This window comes from Schistocerca americana, unplaced genomic scaffold (genome assembly GCF_021461395.2).
Source record: "Schistocerca americana isolate TAMUIC-IGC-003095 unplaced genomic scaffold, iqSchAmer2.1 HiC_scaffold_15, whole genome shotgun sequence".
Lineage (NCBI taxonomy): Eukaryota > Metazoa > Arthropoda > Insecta > Orthoptera > Acrididae > Schistocerca > Schistocerca americana.
In genome coordinates, this window is record NW_025725583.1 from 10,248,561 (window position 1) to 10,275,967 (window position 27,407).

Genomic DNA, 27,407 nt, shown 5'->3' on the forward strand with positions numbered 1-27,407 from the left:
CCTCCGAATTGCTTAGTTATTTTCGATTAATTCTACATTGTTATGACCCAAAACACATGAACAGTACTCAAGAATGGGTAGCACAGGTGCTTTGCACGCAGTCTCCTGTGTAGGTGCACTAAACTTCCACAGAACACTAAATAAATCGTATCTCCTACAATTGATCGTATGTACTTACTCCTTTTCATGTAGTTTTGCAACGTTCCGCGTATATATTTAATCGACGTGAATGAGCCAAGCAGCGTACCATTAATAATGCGTTCGAATATTACAGTCATCTGTGATGTGTCTATTGTGGAGTTAACAATTATTTACAGTTAATGACTAGCTTAAAATGGACCATAACTTCGTATGAGATCTTGTAAACGTGCATTAAATATGTGATGCAAGAAGATGTAATGTCAGGCAAGCAGAACGAATATACAGAGAAAAATTTCGCAGGAGGAGGCATCCTAATAGGTGACTGCATTCCATCACCCTTGGTTACTTTTGTTGATATTCATCTTGTAATATCTTTTCAGGGAACTGTCCATTCTGTTCAGCTGACATAAAAAGTCATTTACCGTCTCTGACAAAATTACAGTGTCATCGTCAAATCGTAAAGGTTTTCTTTTACTACTTTTCCAATTTTCTTCTTGGATTCGTTCACAGCTTGCTCAGTTCCAGATTAAATAACGACCCATGGTCTGGTACACCGGCCAGCCCGGTGGTGATTTTTAGGCGGTTTCCACAGTCGTTTAGGCAACTAATCGGCTGGTCACGAATCTCCGCCTCGGACAGTGCGATAAACATACAGATGTACACTTACTCAAATGGTTCAAGTGGCTCTAAGCACTATAGCACTTAACATTTGAAGCCATCAGTCCCCTAGACTTAGAACTACTTAAACCTAACCAACCTAAGGACACCACACACATCCATGCCCGAGGCAGGACTCGAACCTGCGACCGTGGCAACAGCGCGGTTCCGGAATGAAGCGTCTAGAACCGCTCGGCCACAACGGCCGGCTGTACACTTGCTAGCCACAACATTATGACCACTGACCTAATAGCCGGCATGTTCACCTTTGGCACGAATAACAACGGCGACACGTCATGGCATGGCAGCTGTGAGGCTTTGTAAGTCGCTGGAGGGAATTGGTTCAAATGGCTCTGAGCACTATGGGACTTAACAGCGATGGTCATCAGTCCCCTAGAACTTAGAACTACTTAAACCTAACTAACCTAAGGACAGCACACAACACCCAGCCATCACGAGGCAGAGAAAATCCCTGACCCCGGCGGGAATCGAACCCGGGAACACGGGCGTGGGAAGCGAGAACGCTACCGCACGACCACGAGATGCGGGCTGGAGGGAATTGCCACCATATCTGCGCGCGCACACACACACGCACCCACACACACACACACACACACACACACACACACACACACACACGCACCCCCCCACACACACACACACACACACACACACACACACGTCACCTAATTCTCGTAAATTCCGAGGAGGGAAGCGATGAGTTCTGACGCCACATTCAATCATATCCCAGGTGTGTTTGATTGGGTTCAGATCTGGTGAGTTTGGAGGGGGGTGGGCAGCAGCGCATCAATTGGAACTGCCCGCATCTCGTGGTCGTGCGGTAGCGTTCTCGCTTCCCACGCCCGGGTTCCCGGGTTCGATTCCCGGCGGGGTCAGGGATTTTCTCTGCCTCGTGATGGCTGGGTGTTATGTGCTGTCCTTAGGTTAGTTAGGTTTAAGTAGTTCTAAGTTCTAGGGGACTTATGACCACAGCAGTTGAGTCCTATAGTGCTCAGAGCCATTTGAACCATTTTAAATTGGAACGCGCCACTGTGTTCCTCCAACAACTCCATCTCACTCCGCGCCTTGTGTCATGGCGCATTATCTTGTTGAAAAATGCATCTGCTGTCGAGAAATATGATCGTCATGGAGGGGTGTACGTGGTCTGCAGACAGTGTACGGTACTCCTTGGCCGTCATGGTGCCTTGCATGAGCTCCTCTGGACCCATGGATTCCCGCGTGAATGCTCCCCAGAGCATAATGGAGCTGTCACCGGCTTGTCTCCATCCCGCAGTACAGGCGTCACGGAGCTGTTCCCTTGGAAGACGACGTATTCGCGTCGTCCCACCGGCACGATGAGAAATGTATCTGGATTCATTAGACCGCGTAATGCTCTGCCACTGCACCAACGTCCAGTACCGAAGGTCACGTGCCCATTTCAGTCGTAGTTATCGATGTCTTGGTGTTAACATTGGCACATGCACGGTTCGTCGGCCGCAGAGGCCCGCCGTTAGGAGTGTTCGGTGCTGTGTGTTCAGAGGCGCTTGTACTCTGCCCAGCATTAAAGTCTGATGTTAGTTCCGCCACAGTTCGCCGCCTGTCCTGTTTTGCCAGTCTGCACAGCCCACGACGTACGACATCTGTAATGAGGGGTGGCCGCCCATACCCATGACGTCTGGACGTGATTTTACCTTGGTATCGCCACGCGTTGAAGACCCTCATCACAGCATTTCTCGAACACCCTACAAGTCGTGCAATGTCCGAAATGCTCGTGCCGAGCCTTCGGGCCCTCTCAATCTGCCCTCCGTCAAACTCAGATAGATCGCGCGCCTCCTCCATTCTCTACACACGGACAGCACGCTCACTGATACTACATGCACCGTGTATGTGTTTGACTAGCAGTCACTCCTCGCCAGGTGACGCTGCTATCGCCTGGATGTGCTTGTGTCTATAGTAATGATCATAATGTTCTAACTGTTCAGTGTAGAAATGAGGTAACACACAGAACAAAGTTTACTGGATTCACAGACAGATGACGCGCAAACTACTTCGAAAGGTTCCCTTACTGTCAAATTACAAAAACTGTGGACCACGTATGATGATGGGATCTCTCTCTCTCTCTCTCTCTCTCTCTCTCTCTCTCTCTCTCTCTCTCTCACACACACACACACACACACACACACACACGAGAGGGAGCTGAATCACTTACTGGGCGAAGTACCATCGAATCTGAGAATTCTAGCGCAGAATACCACACGATCGTGCTACAAAAAGTAACTGTGATAGCAATTTATTGAATGTCTCTTTCGAAGATAATGAGGTCAGATAGAGGGACGTGTATTGTCTTATTTTCCTGCACTAGTGAGATAACGGAACAGGGAAAAATGGAAGATTAGACATTAACGACCCCTAGACGACGAAATCACTAGAGACGGAGTACAAAATCGGAGTGGGGAAGGATCAGGAAAAAAATCGTTCTTGTCATTTTCTAAGGAAGTATTCCGAAATTTGCGTTAAGCGATTTAAGGAAAGCAAATAAAACCTAAATCTGTGTGAACGGTAATTTAAAGCGTCGTTCTCCACAAAATACGAGTCAATCTTCAGTCTCAAAGCGTGGGCTGTGTAATGTTGTTTGTAAAGGCATCCTTGGTCTAGTCCTATTCATCGCGTTGTTGACGTGGCGTGGGCGAAAAAGCAAAAGTGCTTCCGTGTTGCGCACAGGAATGCACTACAGCCGTGCCAACGCATTGGAGACACCTACATGCATATGCACAAGACGTTGTGCAGTCTGCGTTCAGAAAACAACAGAAAGTTTGTTGCTGGAAAAAACAATTTCAGATTTGAGACTTCGTTCTACAGCAACGGCCGGGAAGGGTTTCAGCTTTCTCTCCATAATACACAAAATGTTCATTAAAACCTTTACTAACCATACAAAGGAACATTGTAATTTAACTGGGCGAAGGAGCAAGCTGTCTTTAGAAGTGGACGTAACTACTTGCTAGTCATAAATTAAATTTTGGAACACTTAGTATGAATTAATGTTTCACTTCGAATTCTTAGATTTTGAGACTGTATTTGACTCGATGTCAAAAAAGTCTGTACGTTTTTATAGACGACGTGTTTATTACCTTTGACCTACAACTTTTGTGTTATTATTTATACGCTGGACATGTTTAGGAACAATTCGATTATCAGCAGGTCATCTTACGTTTGTAAGTCGAGACGATCTGTAAACTGTCCTTCATTTGTATTTTTATTTTGGACCGGACGATTGTAGATAATGGAGTTGTTTCGAAACATGTCCACTGTATGAACAACAAAGCACAAGTTACGGCTAAAAAATAATAAACATGAAGTCTTTAAAAAAAATTAGTTGGGAGGCGCCATGTGAACACAACGTTCGATGTTAAGTACTTATAGTCTCACAGATACAACTTACGAGATTCATCTTAATTCAGCACAGTGAAGAACATGTCCGCCAGTGATACTTCATTAGATTTTATCTAGATATTGTGATATTCAGAACAGAAAGACTAGGCAGACGAGGAGATTCCTTTTCACCAAAATAAATCTCTGCCCTCGTAGAGGTAATATTGAAATACATAAGCTGGGAAAACGACAGGGTAAAATGTGGGAATGGAACGTAGGTGAACTAGCTTCGTTTTGATGAAGATTTTTCCTCTTTAGTTCAGACAAACGTGAACAAGAAATGGGAGAACTTAATAGATCAATCTTGAAAGTATACCTGAAAATCAGTTAGAACGCCTAATATAATTTATATCTAACACATCGAAAATTAAGTTGTAGAAATAACCAGTGAAATCATAAAACCTGGTAACGAGATTTTGCAGTGGAGGGTAGTACCTTCATCAGTGGTTCCCAAACTGGGGTAATTACACCTGAGGCGTAAAGCAGGATTCGATTGTGTTTCAGCCACGAAACCAAGTTGTTTTAAAAATATTATTACTGTAATCGCTATTTCGTAAGGCTATAATACTGATTACGTAAGTTAGGAATAACTGTATTTTTTAAATACTAACATTAACGTGTGACACAATGTGGTGGAGATTACAGCTTGTGAAACGAATGTATGAACATCGTCTTCTTCACACAGTCGACCCGCTAGACACATGTTTTGTTCTGTGTATCATGCAATTATGACAGTAAACTGGAGACATATACATCACTCGTATCTCATTAAAATGCCTTCTCAGAGTTGTAGATAGTTCCTACAATGGACCAGAAATTGCTTCATTATTCACTTCGCAAAAAGTAAACGAACACAGCTGTAGGACCTACATATTATTATTATTATTATTATTATTATTAGTATTAGTAGTAGTAGTAGTAGTTGTAGTAGTAGTGGCAGTGGTCTGACACAAAGCAGCTTGAAGTCTTGCAATTTCTGCCAGTTCAGACGTAAAATGTCTAAGAAGTTAAGCATTTAAGTACTTTGCAAACAATAAGTATAGTAAAAACATTTCCAGAGGAGGAGTTGTAGGTAGCACTCGCCATGCACTGAGAATTGCTTCACCATAAAAAAAGTTAGAAACGAACAGTACCAATTGGCTCATTAGCCGTAGTTTAATGAGACACCTAAGAAAACTAAATATCATTTATTTTTCGTGATTCTAAGAATTAAAGTTTTCAAGTAACATTCTTTTTCATTCTGAAGTTCAGTAGATGTTGGTAATTGTCGGGTTCTAGCTAATAGCTAATATCAGATTGCACTCAGCGGTAATGGTCTCGTAAAAATTGGGAACCATTGGCCTGGACGGACAGGAAAAAATAAAATGAAGTAAGTAAACAAAATAGTGACAATGGACTTCACAGCTTTTGGTTAAATGAATAGTTTTCAAAACTTTTCTGAAAAGGGAAGTTTACTATCAGTGTGGGTTTCCAGTTTTGACTTAAAGGCAGTGAGGCGGGCTGTTCTCAGCGAGCAATGGCGAGTTACATAATGGGAATTACTATGTTAGGTAGGACAAGAGTCAAATCAGGGAACAAACTAGTCATTATCTTCCACTAACGTCTATGCCTTGTTGCAACCATTCACTTCTTTTCTGGATACCACTGTTCATTTTAGCGTTGTTTCGGTACCCCATGCTCTGCACCAGTTCTTCTAGTGTCTTCTTTCTTGGTTTTCTTCTTCCTTTCTTCCGAATGATTTTGCCCTGAAATATTCTGTTTGGAAGCTCTTACGCCTTATAATGTGCCTCAAGAGCGAAGATTTTCTTTTTCCGATCGTTTTAAGTTGCGTGAAACGTATTCGCCATTGCAAATATGAATAGCCATCAGCTGTACAAGGGAATGACGACAACAAAAATTTGTGCCTGACCGGCCTCGAACTGGGATTTCCCGCATTACGCAAGCGTTCGCCTTTACCGCTTTGGCTATTCGTGCACGACTCACAGGCAGAAGCCAAACTTCGATACGTCGCCGTTCCTGTGTCACAACTTGTACACACATTATGTAATTCCCGCACAGGGAAGGAAACCTTAATTGAAAGTGGCTGCCTCGTATCGGCGGATGAATGAGATATTGCGGGAAATACTGGTTCGATACCCGGTCTGGCTCAAATTTTCATTGTCATTCGCTTATGGAGCAGATGGTTAACCCGCCAGGGTAGCAGAGAGCGCTAACGCGCTGCTTCCTGGACTCTGGTAGGGGCGCCGGCCCCCGGATCGAATCCGCCCGGCGTATTACCGACGAGAGCCGGTGTGCTGGCCAGCCTGGATGTGGTTTTTAGGCGGTTTTCCACATCCCGCTAGGTGAATACCGGGCTGGTCCCCACGTTCCGCCTGTTACACAGCTCGCAGACATCTGAACCTATTCACACTATTTCATGAATTCCACTAGACACAGACGCTTGGGGTACGCTATTTCCGTCCTGAGGGGTACAGGGTGGCGGCAGGGAGGGCATCCGGCCACCCCTTAAAATTAACATGCCAAATCAGATTAACCGTGGCCGACCCTGCGTAACTGCGGGACAAGGCGCAAGCGATAGCTTATAGAGCAGATGGTTGTTCGCATTTGCAACTGCGAGTACATTTCATATATTTCCTAACAGCTGTGGACGCTGCAAGGCCTCTTCCTGCATGTCCGAAGGAGGACTGCATCGCTCTATTTAACAGCAAAGGCACTGCAATATCGTATCGTGTTTTCAGGTGGTTTTTCGGTGTACATATTTCATTTAATACCATTCCATTTGTCTTCCTTTATGTCCAACTGGTTTTGGTCATCGTCCTCTATCACCACATTCTTTGCTTCTAGACGTTTTACATCATCCTGTAAGAGAGTCGAGCTTTCAAAGCTATACTGCAACATAGTCCATATCTATGTTTTGAGAAAATAATTTTTTTCTCGTTGTTTGAAAAAAAAAAGGTTCAAAGGGCTCTGAGCACTATGGGACTCAACATCTGAGGTCATCAGTCCCCTAGAACTTAGAACTACTTAAACCTAACTAACCTAACGACATCACAAACATCCATGCCCGAGGCAGGATTCGAACCTGCGACCGTAGCGGTCGCGCGGTTCTGGACTGAAGCGCCTAGAACCGCTTGGCCACACCGGCCGGACATTGTCTGAAATTCTGTTTGTTAAAACGTGTGGTTATCAGAGTGAAGCTGACTAGTGCATGTGGCTATGGGAATGGGTGACGGATGAACCAATGAAGTTCTATGTTGTATTCCGCGAGGCAAGAGAAAGCAGATAGGACGGCCCGATAAAACATGGATTGATAAAGTTAGAAAATGTGCATGTACAACATAGATGCATTTCGTAATGCAAAGGAATGTTAAGGTCGGAATTCTCATGGAACTGTCAATGGAATGGAGCGCCAAAATGTAGGTTGTTCGGGAAGAAAGTTTCGACGTTGACGATGGTCTGACGACTGTGGAGCCGTCCGCTAATATCGGCAGTTATCCTATCCTCGCCGCGCATAGTCTTCATTTCATTGTTTGCTTTCTTTCCGAGGCACATTCAAAATGTCTCGCTACTGCTTGCATATTTTTCCATAACTGTTCAACAGAAGAGGCCGGCCAGATCATTGAAAGCGAAAAATGATTTAGATTTTACAATCTCAGCAAAAAGAAAAAGCGTACACCGTGCACGGATAGGAACAAAAATTGATGAACAATTTCAGTTAAATAATGTCAGCTCCATTGAAGGAGACAAAATTGTTTTTGACATTATTTGGTTACCAGAAAAAAAGAAAAAACAGAATGGACTTGTTAAAAAAGCTCAATGTTATTACCTTCTAAATACTGAGTGACGGATTTCTATGTATAAATTTCTTCTAGCAAATACATATAGCTGTTTTAAAATGTTTGGACGACACTTTTCCTATTGTTTAACTTCTCAGCAATTTACCATACAAACTAGTGAAGAATAACCATTATGAAATTTGCTCTAACCATTAATGAACTCAATCGGTGCTAGTTCCTTAGTTCGGACTTTTTGTATGACGGATGGTTTTCACCTGGTCTAAGGGAGGAGACGTTCTGTTGTCGTTTCGTCTACCGTAAATACACCTCGAACTGACGATGACGTCGCTTTCCTATCCGTTGACGTGCAGTGTGAATCGATCTTCGTCCTGTAGTGTATGAACTATGGGCCACGAATTTCCTTGTCTGCATCAGGCAAGATATTACTAAGAATTGCTATGTGTATCAGCTAGCGATCTAGAAGAGAAGAAAGCATAGCCAGTGTAGTTGAGTAAAGGTCTTATCGTGTTTACATTACGTCCTAACAGAAAGAAATAGTTGCTGACATATCGATCCTAGCAGGGGGCCGTTTTGCCGAGTTGCTATTAATTAGCGAGATAGCAGAGTGACATCTGTTTTGCAACAGAGTAATATCGTTATTCTGTGTGTGTGTGTGTGTGTGTGTGTGTGTGTGTCGTCTATTGTGGTGATGTGAAGTAGGAGACACGGGGGCAAAGTTCATTGACGTTGTAGACGCTTATGCCCCCAGGAGAGCAGGCGATAATACTTACGGGGGGCCTGTCATCTGTGAGGGTCAGGCGGAGATACGAGCAATCGTGTTGCAACAGAAGTATTTGTTCTGTTTACTGTTGCTGGGCCGCACGCGCCGCCTGCAGAAGTCTTCTCTCGCCAGTGATCAGGCTTATAGGGGTTGCCCTAAAGGTGCGTTCACATGGGCATATTTTACGGCAGTATGTGCCCTTAATTAGTGTTGCTGTCAACATTGCTGCAAATCGGCTTCAATCCACCGCAGTGTTTTCGCATGACCCGACAACATTGCTGATCGAGCTAGCTGTTGTCTAGGTGTGGTCGAGGTGCTGGCGTTGTCCGTTAGGAGCGGAGGATATTTCTCGTGTCCAAGCCATATCTGCCTCTCTCCTTGTCTGTAAATGCATCTCTCTCATTCTCACCCTTACATCCTCATTTTTTCTCGCCGATAGCACTGCAGCGCCAAGTGATGTAATCTGAGCGGTGAAACCGTATTATTTCGCCTGTGGTCGAGATTTGGTGCACATTCGTAGTTTCACTCGATTTGTTAATTCCCTGCAGGAATGTAGAATTAGACAAACAAGAGAACCATGAATTTCATGTGATACTTACACGATCGAAAGTGTTGAACATAAAAAGTAAGATATACAAAGACCGTAATCTGAAAAAGGACATTCTCTCTGCTACCGCCATATCAGAAGATGATCTGCAACAGTGAGCCATAGATGTATTCTACGTAGTTTCTTAAAACATTTAAATTTTTTGTGAGCTTCATCACGTGCGTTTCCATGTTCATGGACAGAAACTCACCAACTGCTCCTTTTTGATTATGGTCTCTGTTTACATTATTTTCCACGTCCCGTAACTCTGGTCGTAGATGTGTCGCATTTATGAAATTAATAGTTCTCTCACTGCACTGGCGAACCATGATAAAGTATTAACATAAGTATTTGATCGTTATTTCAAATTTATTCCAATGAATTCTGTGAATGTTTCTACCAAAGCATTGCAAACGTCTGGTGCCAAGATACAAATATCGGTCACAAGTCGGCTTTAGAAGTAGGTCAAACTTCGGTATGAATCACCAGTAGCCAAAAACGATGAATGATTGCCGTTCTGATTGTAAATGGTGGACTGTCTTTCACATTGGTATCCGCTTTACAAATTGTCAGGCGATTTCTTTTTACGATGTGTTCAAAGTCGTGTTTCCTGAAAAATGTATGTATCCACCATCGTCAGTTCACGAGTTACAGTTTCGGGTTCAGTTCGCTTACTTAGAAATGAACGACTTACAAAGCCCAGTTTCTCGTTTTATTGCTAAGATTTTCCGTTTTGGAATGCAAAAAAGCGGAGAGCCGAACATTTCCATTACCGTAATTCGCTTTCGTTTATTTGGCAGCAGTGCAGTGGTCTTTGTAAACCTATCTGCTCCAGCAATGTCGCAGACGTGTGGCTGCAATTCGTATGGCCAGCAACTTTGCCGGACAACATTTCCAGACCATATTGTCGCAACATGCAGTTTCAATGGCTCGTTTGAACGTACATTAAAGCTCTGTATGGGGAAAGTGTGGCCAACTTGCCATAGCTTGCCATTTCGGGCGCATCGTGCTGCAGGTCCTACAGTGACCGCTACAGTATATTTTGCCATTTATATTAAAGAAGAGGGCTCAGCTACCTCATGTATTACTAACGTAGAGCACTAGCTTAACAACTGAATGTCTTGAAGCCTCAGCAACAAAAAAGTAAGCAAAATGTTTCCAAAAATATCTTTTGTGTGTTGGATAATCCCCAGTTTTTCGTGCTGCTATCATTTATCATCAGTGACAGCGAACTCAATAGTGTTGTCGTGGGCAGCTTTAATCTGATTATTTATAATCCTCAGCAAGAACAGTAGAAAATGGTGACCAACATCAAGTCTGAAAACAACGTCGTCTCCTTCCTCCTTCCTTTATGCAGTAGGTGAATAAGGTCCAGCTCGTCTCTTCCGTGGTCTTCGCCTCCGTTTTGTCCCTCGTGGTTTGTGGTTCAATTGGCTCTGAGAACTATGGGACTTAACATCTGAGGTCATCAGTCCCCTAGACTTAGAACTACTTAAACCTAACTAACCTAAAGACATCTCACACATCCACGCCCGAGACAGGATTCGAACCTGCGACCGTAGAAGCAGCGAGATTCCAGACTGAAGCGGCTAGAACCGCACGGCCACAACGGCCGGCCGTGGTTTATGGTCAATAATTTTTTTAAAGTCTATTTTCGTGCATTATGTCTATGTGCTCCCATCATCTGTCTTTATTTAGGTCTGTTTTCTTGTGTATTGACTCAACTTGTTACTAATTCCTAGTGTATTCATTCCTGGAGCGATCTTCTCTGGTGCACCCTAAAGCTCTAAGAAGAAATCTTATTTCCGCAATCTGGGTCGTGCTCGTATCGTTTTGTGTGGGAACCCGGGTTTCAGATCAATACAGCGTAATGGGTACTGCCATGACTTAGTAAAACTTCATCTCTCTCTCTTTCGTGGCTTTTCTTGTAGCGTATTTCCAATTGTTCCACAGATTGCGTTAAATTTTAGGATATTGTTTTCAATTCCGATGTCGAAATTTCTTCCTATGTCAGAACCAAGATCCGGAAAGTCGATTACTTGCTCCTGTATTACTGCACTTATTACAATTTTACATCCTACAGGTGATTTTCCCTTGAATGCCACAACCTTTGTTTTATTAGAGGAGATGTTCCTTTTATATTTGAACATCTCCACTTATAAAACCAATGTTACAGCATTAAAGGGAAAGTCACCCATGTGATGTAAAACTATAATAAGTAATGCAGCACTGGAACAGATAACCCAGTTTGAGTGTCTCGGCAATATTTTTACAAGGAAAAATCAAAGCTGCGGGACGAAAACCGGAGTTACGGAGAAGTTTTTGTCAACGAAATTTAAAATAACTAGCTGAACAAAGTAGTGCAGAAACCATCTGTCTCCGACCGCAAGGTTTGTTTAAGACATAATATTAAAAGATATTTTTCTTGCAGACTTTTTTATTACACTGTTTTCGTAAGCATTCGTTCATTAAAGAGACGAAACCACATCATATCAAGTGCTGCATGTATAATAGTATTGTCGTATTTTCACTTCAAGCTAAAGCTCACTTTTGTTCATGTTTGCTTTCAAATAAAATAGGTTTCAGGAAAGAATTTTGTCTTTAGCAGAGAACGGTTGAATGTTTCGTAAACAGTGATACAGTGTGTGTGTGTGTGTGTGTGTGTGTGTGTGTGTGTGTGTCCAGTTTCACAGACGCATGACAACTTGGAAACCAAAAAAATTGCAGATTCAAGTGACCTTGAAACGCACCTGCACCCCCACATTCATCCCAGGATTTGTAGTATGTTGTTCGTGGCGCTATTGTACAAAAATTTCCGACTACACGAACTAGGCTAGTCCCGATATTTGACCTCCTTTGGTCTCTATTGATTGGGCAGTTACGCCACGATTGTAGTCGGATATTTCGTTAACGTTATTAATTTAAACGTGCCCATGATGGTAATGAAAGAAAAACGAATTTTGTAAACGTTACGCTAAAACTAATTACTTTGACAATTCCATCCACACCATTACAACTACATTAGTTTCGTAGTCATAAAGCACGACGAATGCAACGGTGTAATAGTTTATTTGATGCTGTTAAAATTCACAAGATTGTTAGGTAAAATCTACACAGACGTAAGTTTTACAGTTTGTAAGTTCTCGACTAAGGTGGTGGCGTAATAAAAACAGTCAATGAAGACCAAAAAAGACTGGATGTGGAAGATACTCGCGCAGTCGCAAATTTTTATACAGTTGTAGGAGGGAGTGCCACGAACTACGGCCTCTAGTGAAAACGAATCGCAGTACAAAATTTAACTACATTAAATTTTTACAAAGAGTTCCTGTTCATTTTTTCTGCAGGACTAATACGAGAGCTGTTCAATAAAGAATGGTTTTTTATGGTCATAATTTCTCGCTTATAAAATTTAATCTTATGATATTCTGTTTGCTTAATGTGCAACAAACACGTCGTAGTAGTTTCATTGTTGCAACCCTTGGTTCCCGCCTGTGAGAGACAGGCAAGGTCCGATATCTTCGCGTGCCGCTGCAATGGAGGTAACACGCGAGGAACAACATATGGCTTTGAAATTCTGCTTTCGTCTCAACAAATCTGTAGCTGAGGCCTATCCAATGTTACAGGAGGTCTGCGGAGAGTCTGTTCTTCCCTACAGCACAGCTCGAAGGTGGTTTAAAACGTCTAAAGAGGGGAGACAGTCAATTTGAAAGGAAGTTGAACCCTGTACTCCAGTTACTGCTCTCACGGAATAAAACATCAACACTGCTGCTGTCATTGTGAGAGAGGATCGACGAATTACCTTAAGATCAGTTTCTGAAATACTGAACATTTCATTTGGTGCCACCCACGCGTTGGTGACAGAAAAATTACACATGACAGGTGTTTGTGGGCGATGGGTTCCAAGACTGTTGATTCCCGAACAAAAGGACATTCGTGTGTAGGTCTGCAGTTAAAGTTGATGTTAAAGGAAGATCCGGAGTTTCTTTCAAATGTAATCACTGCTGATGAAACTTGGCTACATCGTTTTGATCCTGAGAGCAAACAGCAAAGCTCAGTGTGGAAATCTCCTTCATTACCAACCCCCAAAAAAACAAAAGTGGTTGCTTCTGCTGGGAAAGTTATGGTCATCTCATTCTTTGATATTCATGGGATGGTTTACAAACATGTTGTACCTGCACACACATCAGCAACTGGACAATAGTACAGGGATGTCCTAATAACATTGCAAGTTCATATCAAGCGCAAAAGACCACATTTCCGTGAAGCAGGCTGGATGCTGCACCACGATAATGCGCGGCCGCATATTGCCAGTGTTGTTCCTGAAGATCTAGTAAAAATCAACGTGAAGTGCATCCCTCACCCTCCCTATAGTTCGAATTTAGCCCCATGTGACTTTTTTCTATTCCCTAACATGAAGAAACGCCTTCGTGGGAGTCATTATCAATCATCAGAAGCAGTGGTGAAGACTGCTGAGGCGATTTTGAAGGACCTCTCAAAAAATGGTTTCCAGTATGTACTTGAAGACTGGCAGAAACGGTGGGACAAGTGCATTGAATTCATGAGAGACTACTTTGAAAAGGACCATCAAAATTACGAGGATGAGTAAAGGTATGTTGTCAAAAACAAATATGATCATTCTTTATTGAACACCCCTCTTAATTTGCGCATAGCGAGCGAGAGAATATGAAAACCCGGCGCGTAGTTCTTGAAGGTCAGATATAACATTGCGAGTTGCATAAAACGACATCGGGAGGGGCAGATGTTCAAAAATGGTTCAAATGGCTCTGAGCACTATGGGACTTAACTTATGAGGTCATCAGTCCCCTAGAACTTAGAACTACTTAAACCTAACTAACCTAAGGACATCACACACATGCATGCCCGAGGCAGGATTCCAACCTGCGACCGTAGCGGTCGCGCTGTTCCAGACTGTAGCGCCTAGAACCGCTCGACCACGCCGGTCGGCTGGGGCAGATGTATTGCCCTGTTAAATGAGGCACTATCTGAAAAAAGGCTGCACCAATATATGATTTTAACGTGGGGAAGAGATTGGAAACGGCCTCTAAATGTTCAGAAATGTAAAACTGTGCATTTCGCAAGACGAAAACAAAGAAACATAATGTCCTGTGTCTACAGTATTAGTGAGTCACAAGTGGACTCAGTCAACTCGCACATATACCTCGATCTAATATTTTATGGGGGGTATGAAATCATCCCATCGGTTTAAGTCATAGGTAAAGCTGGTGTCAGACGTCAGTTCATTGGCGAGACACTGGGAACATACAGTCAGTCCCGACAGGTGTTGTTGATATACCTCGATGTGGACAGCTGAAAATGTGTGCCCCGACCGGGACTCGAACCCAGGATCTCCTGCTTACATGGCAGACGCTCTATCCATCTGAGCCACCGAGGACACAGATGAATAGCGCGACTGCAGGGACTTATCTAGACTCACATTCCCAACTGTCATTAATTCTACATATGTATTGTACCTTATAGACATTTGCCCACCCACTCATTACTCGCGCACGCTTTGGCGATTCCCGTAAGAGTTTGGGCAACCTGTGCGCATTCGCACTGACGAAGGTCAATGTCTGGGTAGCCTTTAACTATATATACGAAGACAGTAAGTAACTTGTTCTCTAAAGAACAGTTACTGTTGATGACCGTGCAGCTTTTCCCTGGAATTCCAGCTGCACGGTTCAAATGGCTCTGAGCACTATGGGATTTAACTTATGAGGTCATCAGTCCCCTAGAACTTAGAACTACTTAAACCTAACTAACCTCGTTGATTTGTTCTGGCGTTTATACTGGCACATATGGTGCATGGGTGATCCTGTAATGTTTGGACGGTGGAGAGAGTGAGCAGATACTGCCAGGTGGTGTAGAAAGCATGGATGGGGAGCGAGCTCTGCCTCTGCCAGCAGCCGGCCAGTGAACAGGAGGAGTTGTGCTGACCAGCGGTGAGTGATGAGCTACAGTCGCGCTATTCATCTGTGTCCTCGGTGGCTCAGATAGATAGAGCGTCTGCCAAGTAAGCAGGAGATCCCGGGTTCGAGTCCCGGTCGGGGCACACATTTTCAGCTGTCCACATCGAGGTATATCAACAACACCTGTCGGCAGCTGAGGTTGTCAGTTAGTCATCATTTATTCCAGGGAAAAGCTGCACGGTCGTCAACAGTAACTGTTCTTTCGAGAACAAGTTACTGTCTTCGTATATATAGTCAGTCTGCGAAGGATACTGCTTGCAAATCACTTGTGCGTCCCATCCTAGAACTTCGCTCAAGTGCTTGGTACCCATACCAGATAGTACTAACAGGAGATATCGATCATGTACTAAGAAAGGCAGCAGAATGGCCACACGTCTGTTTAAAGCACGGGAGAGTGTCGTGGAGATGGTGAAAACCTGAAGATGGAATATGTCACGCGGAAGCCTACTCACAAAATTTCAAGAACCAGTATTATGTGAGAGATCTAGGTGTGTATACTGAAGCTTTTTGCGTATCGCTCCCGTAGGGGCAGCGAAGTTAATATTAGCGTAATTACCGCCTGGAGAGAGGCATTTAAGCAGTCATGCTTCCCGCGCTCCACACGCGAAAGGAACGGGAAGACAGACTAATAAGTGCTACAGTGGGAAGTATCTCCTGCCATTCACTTGAGAGTGGTTTGCAGAATATGGCTATAGCTTATCGTATTGGACTTTAAATGTGTAAACTAACTTGCGGAGCCAGTTGTCGACGACCTAAAATTTATTTACTACACGTGCCAAAGCATTAAGTCATGTCCCTGTTGCCGACTTTGATTACACAGAAAACCATAAGTTAACAAATTGTCCATATTTTATTTCGTGTGTGTCTTACGAAAAATGAATGCATAGTTACGAAAAATAGAATTCCTTGACCCAAATGGTGTAACTGAATTTGTATGTGATTCGCAAACGTGCGTTTTGTAGTCACCTGTCTGAGCAGTCCGAAACATTAACTACAGCCTCGTAGTTAATTTATTCACTGATGTAATGTTGCTAACCGTTAGTGCCAGTTTCAGAGTGCTGGTAATATACACTATCTTTTTACTGAATCTGACTTTGTCTCAGGAAAGATGTTACGAAAGCCTTTACCAGTCCATGAAGATTTTTACATTATAATTTCTTAATCTTCGATTAATGTTTGAGTTTAGCGATAATCCTCTTCGCCACAGTGTGATTTTGGTGATGAAAGTATCAAAAAGTTGACTGACTTGGTATACATCCATCCTTTGTCATACGGAATAATATTCGGGGTAATACAACTTTTAGGCACAAGATATGCTTTCACAGAAACGTGCTATAATATCTAGTGTGTATTTTAATTTACTCTCATAGGAAGTCTGTAGTGAACAGCTTGTCACAATTCTAAAATAATAACAGATATGATAAATATAACACCAGCAACAAAATTGGCCACCATTACCTGCAAGTTGGCCTTCCTCTTGCACAGAAATGAACAAAGCCATAATAATATTTGACCACCTTATTCTCGAATTAACGGTACTGTCGGACAATGATACTGTTTTTACAATCAAATATATATCATTTCTGTTTGACACCTTTTACTCTTTAGATGATGATATGAATAGGTAAATAGTTGGGTTAAATTCATTAAAATTTATTGTAGCTTAAGATCGAAGTTAAAATCCATCTATGTTTACAGTTAGCCATTTTTTACTAATAAATGCGCGATATTTGTAAATCTCTGGCACATTACGCATCAAAGCGAGTTGTTGCAAGTATGATAGCCGGAGCCTGCAAGTAATAAAATTAAAGGTTTTCTCTCTAACGTCCTGGACAAGATGGCATTGAAGTAACGCGTGTAAATTTGATTCAGGATGCCCGTCGTAAACACCCACATAGAAGTTTTAAATCGCCCGAGTCAAAAAATGAAATCGTTTCTAATTTATGCCGGGATTGATTGGTTCCGTGCTTGGTCTCTAAGGAAGTTCCTATCGCCGACCTGTAGTAACAAGAAGACGCTATACATTAGATGCCATGAATCTCCTTTCGTTCGGAATAATCTGCCAGATTTGTTTCAGATTTTATGTGAGGAGCTCGTAGTGTCTGCACGAATTTATATCTAAATATTGGAATAGTACAGCCTGTACAAAATTAAGGTACACTGTTTTCATATCAGAGTGCTTGAGTCAGATTCGCTAGACGTTCGTAAAGCATGGACGACATTCTCAACAGTGGATGAGAGTTTCGACATTATACCGCACTAAATGATTACGCGTTCACCGTGTTAGCACAGTTGGACCGCCAGGTGAACCTGACCTTGCGAGTTACATACACCACGCTGACGGATCTTAGTAAACCACCAGTCTGCCTCTATCTAGCCATGTATTCTCATCGCCTTAGGAAAATTTTCACTTTCTTTCACGTAAAAATTGTCAGTGTCTGTCCTTGTATAAAAAACCGAGTTCATAAACTCGTGGTTACTATGATACGAATGGTGGCAGTTTCATTTTCGTAAAACACAAGCCACTGAAGTCTTTACCTAAACATGTTTTGGCACTTCTGTTCCACCATCACTGCGTCTTTATTTCATGTCTCAAAATGCTTTACACGCAGCGGAGATTATAAATTACTTTTAGCTAATACCAGTGCGATTTTTATTTCTTCTTTTTAACCTTAATTACCATTATACTTGTTCGTTGAGTATGCGCAGCTTGTCAACTATAAAAATAAGATTCTTCGCACAGGTTAATAAAAATTGCTAAAATAGCCTCCAGATGAGCGTGTCGTGTGAAAATTTTCGCGAGCTCGTACTTCGGCGAAGGCTGTAAGTGCCTTTACAAAAAAATCGCTCAATACACGCAGTTGAAGTCAAATTTAATTAATAATCGCCTACTCACTAAAGCACTCATGTTGTTGCAGATGAAGAGTTATTTAAACACAGCGAATAAATCGCCCACAACCACAATAAAACAGTAATTAAATTATGAAGCGAAGTTAAAGTTACAGTAGTAACAGAAATAAGTAGAGACTCTCATCATTACTGCCGTTATTCGAATATATTTTTAAACTTTCAGATATTAAATAAATACGTGATGATGCAGTCTCATACTGGAAGGTGAAGAAACCTTAATACATGATACAATAAAAAGTACCCCCTGCAATACGCATTACAGTGACTCGCGGAATATAGATCTACGTGTAGGAGTAGGTGTGCCGGACCATGTCCACACTACCACCCCTCAAAATATGAAACACTGTTTTTTCGCGCTGTGTAAGATAACATTGCATTTCACTAAAAACGAGAACGGTATCTTCAAGCATTCACTCAACACACTAATTATGGTAATAATAATTGTCGAATGCATGTCATCTGTGTACTTAACTTTCACTATACGCTCACTAGTCATGACATTTGAGGACTAAAATTTCACGAATGTACCGGGATACAAGCAAACAGAAAATATGTTTTGAAGAATGTAAGTAGATAACAACCTTGTCTTACACCTTTCGCTTATTGTTTCCAGATGGTATTCTCTTCTTTTGGTGCAACTGAAGGCTCACTGTCAAAAGCTTCTTCAGAGTCTGTAAACGGAAGTATAGGCTCCAAAGTATAGACACTCTCCCTTCTCAGTAAATCTCTTTGCTAGAAGGGGTAAGAGTTCTATTGCATCTCTTGTCCATACAATTCTTCTAAACCCAATTTCTTCCTCAGCCGGACTTCCTTCCATTTTTCTTTCCAATCTCTTGTTTACGATCTTTAATATTATGTAGGCAGCATGCGAAATGAGGCTGATGGTTGTGGCAAAGTTGTTCTACAACGGCTGGTTTAACGACCTTGTGTTTTCTTTCTTTGCCGTCGGGGATTTCACGCCATGTTAGCCCTTTGCTTTTGATAATCGGCAAACTGGAGAGTGAGAGTGAGTGAGAGAGAGAGAGAGAGAGAGAGAGAGAGAGAGAGATATACGATTTTCTTCTTTGTTTGTTTAGTTTAATGTAGCCGGCCGCGGTGGTCTAGCGGTCAAGGCGCTCAGTCCGGAACCGCGCGACTGCTACGGTCGCAGGTTCGAATCCTGCCTCGGGCATGGATGTGCGTGATGTCCTTAGGTTAGTTAGGTTTAAGTAGTTCTAAATTCTAGAGGACTGATGACCACAGATGTTAAGTCCCATAGTGCTCAGAGCCATTTAGTTTAATGTATGTGTCGTGTGTAGCGAATACTCAAACTTGCATCATCTTACAGATTCTCGCGCGTGAGAGTCGTGGAAATTTTCAGCTGCCCTGGTAGGGTCAAGATAACAAAGGACGTTCGCTGCGTTATTTATGTCTTCGGCCATAAAATGTATTGCTCACCACAGCTCGGTTCTGTTAAAACGCGAGTTCGCGCGTAGCGTAGACCCATTTCTACAAGTTTTGCTGCGAACGTAAGAAATTCTACAGCAAACACTCGTATTGCAGAAGGTGAGACTTCCAGGCTTCACGAAAGGTTCTCGATTTTGTATGTGGATATACACAGATGAGTCAAAAAATTACGACCACTGCTCACCTCAAGACGGAATGCTACCTGTTAGTGTTGCGGACACGGGCACGTGACGCAGTAAGGACATTGTAGAAGCGGATCAGAGACGTATGGGGAATCATTGTAGCGACAGTACAGCCGCAAATGAGGAGATCCAATGTCGTAAGCGACTCTGACAAAGGGCCTATAAAGGCCAGGGGTCTGAGAACGAGCATCTCGGAAACAGGCAAGGCGGTAGCCTGTTACCGTGCTGCTGTTGTGAGCATCTATGGAAAGTGGTTGAAGAATGGTGAAACAACTAGTAGGCGACAGGTGTTGGACGATCACGCCTTATCACGGGATGTGGAGGTCGGAGGCTCGCCCGACAGGCAGATCTGAAGAAAGAGGACAATCCTTGTCAGGAACAACTGTTTCGGAGCTCACCGTTCACCGCACGTTGCTGAACGTGGAGTTCCGCAGCAGATGACTTACGTATCCCCATGTTGACCCAACGGCATTGTCAGTTAACCGTTGCAGTTGCCACGAGATCATGGAGATGAGACCGTGGATCAGTGGGAACATGTCGCCTGGCAGGTTGAATCACTTTTCTTGTTACACCAGATCGACGTTCGTGTCTGGATACGCAGTCATTCCGGCAATCGGCTACTCGAAACATACTACGCGCCACGGACGCGGGTGTTGGGGACGGGTCGGGGCGTGGACTGTTACGGGACACAGACCGGTGGTGGGCAGTATTATGCTATGGGGAACACTCACGAGGGCATCTTTGGAATCTGTGACAGTAATTGAAAGCACCATGACGGCTGTGGACAACGTGAAAATCACTGTGGATCACCTGCATCCCTTCATGTTTGATGTATTCCCCGACGGCGATGGCATGTTCCAGCAGAATAACTGTCTGTGTCGCAGGGCCAGAATCTGGCTGAAGTGGTTTGAGAATTCACTCATCACGTTGAGTGTTGGAGGCCAAAGTCGCCTGATTTGAACTCTATAGAACACATTTGGTTTTTCAATCTTCGCCAGTTCCGCGCCCACAAACCACCGACCCGCAATTTACGGGAATTGCGTGATCGGTCATAGGAAACTGCTGCCACAAAACTCCGGGGACCTACCAAGGGCTTGTCGAATCAGCGCCACGCTGAATCGCTGCTGTATTGTGTTCCATATGTGGACCGGCAGAAAACTGAACAGTTGGTCATAATGTTTTGGCTCATCAGTGTATTTCGGTGACCACTAGTGAAGATCAGTGTCTGTCTGCTAAACGTGTGAATTTGTTGAAATGCAGTGCATGTTTTGTGTGTTTGATAGAAGTATGTAGCGCTGAAGGGTGGTTATCAGCCCACCGTTTATGTGAGCACGGGCGACCATTCCGCAAGCACTGCATCCGAACGGAATCACAATGCGATTTTCTAGTAATTAATCGCTTGCTTTGAAGTGTCTCTGTTATTATGGTTCTGCATGTACAGTGACTGTCAATTAAAATAACATTCCACGGTGAAATATGATTTAGAGAGTGGTCTTGTAATTGGTGTAGGACCCACGAATACGAAGTGAGAGAATACTTAGTGTGTGAGAACTACACGGCATAACAGTGTAGTCGACTTGTCGGGTGGTGTTGAGGGGATTCGATTAATAAATGAGACTCTGAAAGCAGTAGACGAGATTTGCTATTTGGACAGAAATAGAACTGACAATGGCAGAATTGTAGAGGATATAAAATGTTGACTAGCAGCTGAAAAAAAAGAGCTTTACGTTAACATCCAATATAAACTGTTTGGAACTATTTTCAGAAAGCGTTTGTCAGATAAACAGTCTTATATGTAACTGAAAAATGGACAATGAACAGTTTAGACAGCAAGAATGCTTCAGATTAAATGGGCAGAGCGGCTAACTAATGAAGGGGCACTGCATTCAGACGACTAGAAAAGTGCTTTATGGCTCGACTAAACCGAAGGATTGTTGATAAGACATACTGCGACAAGAAGGTGCATTTAATTGGTAATGGACAGAAGTTTGGGAAAAAATTGTAGGGCTGTACCAAGGGTAAAATTCAATAGGCAGATTAAAATGGATGTTGTCTGCGTAAGTTATGCGAAGATGAAGAGGCGCGCAATTGATAGATTAGCGCGGAGAGCTTCATCAAAACAGTCTTCTAGCAGAAGACGACGACAACGACGACACGTGGTACAATTAGCTCTCATGTTTTGTCATTATAGTCAGTCTGTAGCCGTTCCCAAATTGAGAAAGTTCGTATTTGTTTGTAAGGAGCCTAATTGTTTAGTATTGCATGTAACTGAGGACCTGAAACTTTGATTGGAATATAACTGCTTTTCCTACAGAAGCATCCTGACATTCTTTATTGAACTGTTTGCTCGTGCTCCTGTTATTTGCTATTCTCAGAAAATTGTGCAGTTTTCAATTTTTTTATTTTCGCTTATAAAATATCTAATTCATAGTCATATACTGTTTTCTTTTTTTTCAATCTCTTTGTCATATTGTTTGTTCTCTCAAATGCGTGCATAAGTCTGTCAGTGGCTCATAATACGATTGATTTTTGCCGTTCGTCCAACATTAATTCACTCCAGTGATTATTTGTCAAATTTAGCAGCTTTCTGCTAAAATTCTCAAATTGTGAATAAGTAATAGAAGATACATGTTACAGACAGTAAATCAGTTAATTGAGGGAATAGCTACTAGCTTTAAATCGTAATCTGAAATTCTGAGGGGAATCGGGCATTCGCAAAGCCCAATCTGCAAAGTGGGAATCAGGTTATGATACTGAATCTTGCAGTACAAATGTACACAAGACGTAGTTTTTTAAAATATGGATCCTTAGAATCAGCAAATGAGAAACTGATAAAGGAGAGAGAATTTTTAGTTAGATGTCCCCTGCAAGAATTTAATATTAATCGAAAACTACATTTAATACCCGACTGAACAGTTGGTTTAGATTATATTGTACCCGACCTGCCACTCGAAGGTTTTAAGTTGCTGAGAATTTAATGAATATTAACCATCTGTATTCTAGATTTAAATAAAAATAATTTTTTTCTAAGATGATTTTCTCTTACTAATCTCCACTTTTCGGAATATAATAAATACTCAGTTCGGTATTATCTGTATTGGATACTTTTTTTTTTTAGAAGAGGGTAGACTGAAACAAATAAGGCTGATACTAAATTGAATTCTCCAGACCGAGGCTTCTTGTAAATGTCACGCAGATGATTGTGTGTGAGTGGGACAACGGAAAATTTCAATCTGCTTTTAACCTAGCCTTCACATCTGAATGATCTGAAGATTCGCCACGAACGACACGTGGTTCGGATCGCACGTTAAACGGTAGGTCCCACTTCCCTGGTAAGATTACTAGGGAAGACATCCAGTTGAAATAATTGCACCAGGACGTCAAGCCTCATGGAATTAATGTGAGAACAGTGTGTGTGTGTGTGTGTGTGTGTGTGTGTGTGTGTGTGTGTGTTAGTAATTGCTGACAGCCGAAGTATACAGTATTTCAGAAAGAATAGTAAATATTAAGGAGGTGGTAGTATAGACTAATTCTAATAATTTTTGTTTGTTGCAGAGATAAAACTAGTTACAGAACGAAGTTTTCATTTCGCTTGTTGGTGCTCCAATTGCTATAGATTTATTTATAAACTGCCACTTTTGTTTTAAAGTTGTGTAACTACGTGTGAGTTTACATGACGAATATTTTTTTTAAACAAACGCGTCTCCGTAAATGTGTGGTATGATAGTCAGTTGACTAGGCATTTATTGTTACCCCTTCGCCTTATAGGGTGTCAGACCATCCAGACTTGGGTTTTCCCTGACAGCCGATTTACTTCCCCATCCTTGAAACATTCCGAGCTTATGTTCCGTCTCTAATGACCTCGATGTCACGGTATGTTAAACCCTGATCTTTCTTCCTTCCTTTTACAGGGCGTCAGTATGGCTTGGTTCAAATGGTTCTGAGCACTATGGGACTTAACTTCTGAGGTCATCAGTCCCCTAGAACTTAGAACTACTTAAACCTAACTAACCTAAGGACATCACACACACCCATGCCCAAGGCAGGATTCGAAATTCGAACCTGCGACCGTAGCGGTCGCGCGGTTCCAGACTGTAGCGCCTAGAACCGCTCGGCCACCCCTGCTGGCGCGTCAGTATCTACACGTTGTTGGGAACGAGCTTCTTGTAGTACTGAAAGGGGTTTATTTGGGTAAAAGGAAGGGTATCGTGAAGGGGTCCCTACACATCCAACGATCAATTCGTATCTTGCTTTTAATTTTTCTGCTTAGACTTCGGCATTCAGTCGTCTCCACAGGCAAAAATTTTAAGGGGACAAGGTCTGGGGACTGTAGTGGTCAAGGAACGACCATTTCTGCCGATCCATCTTCCAGAAAATGTTAGACTTAGCAACTGGGCTGCTACCAAGTCTTCGAATGAAGCACTAGTGAAACGGTTTGAATTCACGAAATCCGGGGATGTGTGGCACTGTATGGCAGTATCGTTCATTTTGGGAGAGGCATATGGGGCCTGAAGATGTCATAGCGGAATGCCAAGACTGGTTGTCAAAATAACATACCATCTTAGGTACACGGCTGTTGGAAAATTTAATTGATATTGACAATTACACGTGGTAGTGTCAAGATAATTCGAAAGTGCATTAAAGTCTGAGGTGGAATATATGAAAGTTAGCTTCGATTTCAATCATTTGTTGTTGTTTAACCCTTTTGACTATAATTTCTGACACGTTGGTTGGTTGGTCTGGGGGAGGGAACCAAACAGCGAGGTCTTCGTTCCCATCGGATTAGGCAAGGATGGGGAAGGAAGCCGGCCGTGTACTTTCAAGGGAACCATCCCGGCATTGCTCCTGACTCGTCAGTGGATAGTTAACTATTTACTTCGGGGCGCAGAATAAAACTTATTTGCTGCAAACAAACTTCACTGGATTCCGAGAGATATGAAAAATCTGAGACGACGATCTGGTGGAGTAGGGTGGACGAAATTAGAAAACAAGCAAGAGCAATTTGAGTACGTAGATCTGATGTCGATAGCCTTTGAGCAGTATGGGACTCAACTTCTGAGGTCATTAGTCCCCTAGAACTTAGAACTAGTTAAACCTAACTGAGCTAAGGACATCACACACATCCATGCCCGAGGCAGGATTCGAACCTGCGACCGTAGCGGTCTCGCGGTTCCAGACTGCAGCGCCTTGAACCGCACGGCCACTACGGCCGGCTGATGTCGGTAGTGCGTGGAGATTTCCGGAGGGGGGCCTTGATCCAGCAGTCGATGCCAGATGGCTGATAAGTTTACAAATTCCGGGATGGTTCCTTTGAAAATCAAACTATCTGATTTCCTTAGCAAGTCATAGTTCGTGCTCCGTCGCTTGTGATCACATCGGTCGATCTAACGCAGCTGTAGTGCGTAGTTAATGCGGTTAAACTATTCTTAGTTCAAAGATGTAATAATACGAGGGACCTACAAAAAGTAAGTTACGGGTTATTATGACAGGCAAAGTAACATTATTGAATGCTACACTACACTTCAAAGTGATACAAATATATGACACAATTTTTCAGCAGTGACAAAGTCTCTGTAAACGAAGGTGGGAACGTTCCACCATTCTCCGGTAAAATAATTTTGGGTATCAGGCCGCGTCATTGCATGCTAGTAAAACATCTAAATTGCCGACGTTTCGACCGACGTACTGGTGTTTTCTTCAGGGCAGTTCATCGAAGACAAACCATCTCCTCGGTCAAGGAGCTATTCAAGAACCGCTATGTGAACATCCTCATCGTCGAAGGACCTGCTTATTGCTGCGAATCAGTTCCTCGATTGCTGGAAATTGTCGTCTGTTGTAGAAGTCGACGGCTCTCTTTCCCGATAGGCATCACCCACGTCTCTGCGGCGCTGTCAAATTACTGGCAACATTTCACTATTGTTTGACACGACATTGCATTTTGTCCATATACCGTCAGAATTTCATTGTGAAATTGTGCGCAACTTAGACGCACTGCCCACAAGAACAGCAGTGAAGTTTGGAGCAAGTTTCAGTCAAGGGCGCGCATGTGATAGTTTGGGGGGGGGGGGGGGGGGCTAGACTTCGGGGTATCGAGTATTTTTAATATTCTGGAAGACGAATGGCGGCTTATAAGTGGCCATAAAAATTTTCGTTTCCGAGAATATTAAAAACCAGCCTAATCCCGACTTTTAAATCATTTTCTTGGAAGAGAAGGGGGGGGGGGGGAGTGCTCTCCCACCCATGCCAGCACTATTTCACTCCGACACTGTGATGTACCGCAGCAGATCTGTGTCTACTGGAAACCCAAAACATTCTGACAATGCGCCCCTTTTTTGTGCAGTGGTCTCATCGTGGAACGATATGCGGAGTTTACTTTTTCAAGTCACCTCGTAAATGAAACATTTATTTTAAAATCGGAAATGTATTACTGAATAGCTTTCTAATCGGTATAATTTTCACTGCACAGCTTCTTAGCTATCGCAATCAAACTGGATACAGGTACCCTCTCATTTCCAGTTCCACTTTAATTTTCACGCGATATTTACTCTTATTTCAGTGATTCCTGAAATCCCAGCATAACACAAGTACTATGTTGCAAATAGAATTAATGTTCGTTGAACTTGACCGCTGGGGAACATACAATCATGTGTTACTGATATCCAAAATCGCTAAGTTTGATGACGCCAAATTTTGGCTTCAATGGGCTGTCGCAAGACAGCTCTTTTTTCTTCTAAATAAGTAAAATTAATTACAGCTTTGGCTCCAAATGGTTCTTTAATCCATGTAGATTTGTCGCTAGTATCTGCTTCAAAGTATTTTTTGAACGATTTGATAAGCTTTGATAGGTGGTCTTCAAAATCACATTTTATATTGCAAGACAATCAACTCCATTAGAGTTGATTAACTAGTGCAACAAGGGAAAGGAAGCATTAATACCATCCTCACTAATTTTTCTTTTGCATAATCGTATTTTTTCTGAAAGGCTGAAATCTTCTCGGTTAATTTTAAAATAGGTATGTTGTGCCACTGCAAGGAAATATCCAACCATTAAAGTTTTCAAAGATGTCACGTAAGAACGGTATTTAAATAAACTAAAATTCGTTTCCACGAAGTGTTTGGCGAAAGATCCTATCCAGTTGCGCGGTCGTAGGACGTTGGAAATGTACTAATGAGTTGTCGGCAGATCAACAGTTTCACTCGGCTTATCGAGTCCACTCGATAACGATTCTGAGTGACGATCGGAAGGTTTCCAGGTCAAGTTCCAGCGGGTCTCAACTTCTTTTTGTAAAGATACGTAACATCCTTTATTGTGATACTAGCCTCAGAAGATTTTCCACGCTCACTGGAAGAACTGATTAGCGTATCGTAGGAAGAGAGCGCTGACCGCTTCCATTAAGATCTTGCACATAAACCACAGTGTCGGCGAGCTACGTGCAATTGGATGCGAAGGTCATTATTCTCACAATACTATCAGCGCTATGTACAGGCTGAGGCAGCAAAGACAGCCCA

The 27,407-nt window shown here is 42.6% G+C and overlaps 1 protein-coding gene and 1 non-coding gene across 4 annotated transcripts in view; one reads left to right on the top strand and one right to left on the bottom strand.

Annotated features, from left to right (window-relative positions):
* Positions 1-27,407, top strand: part of LOC124569456 (amidophosphoribosyltransferase-like) — a 253,058-nt gene that overhangs the window by 192,350 nt on the left and 33,301 nt on the right. Inside the window, exon 1 of one of the 3 annotated variants that reach the window (XM_047131067.1) lies at positions 8,838-8,945. The exons of the other annotated variants lie outside the window; for them this stretch is intronic. The gene's annotated coding sequence lies outside the window, so the exon portion shown is untranslated. Of the gene's footprint in view, positions 1-8,837; positions 8,946-27,407 lie in introns of those variants that run through there. 3 annotated transcript variants of the gene reach the window in all.
* On the bottom strand, positions 14,710-14,783 carry Trnat-ugu. The gene has a single exon. It is a non-coding gene; the product is annotated as a tRNA-Thr (tRNA).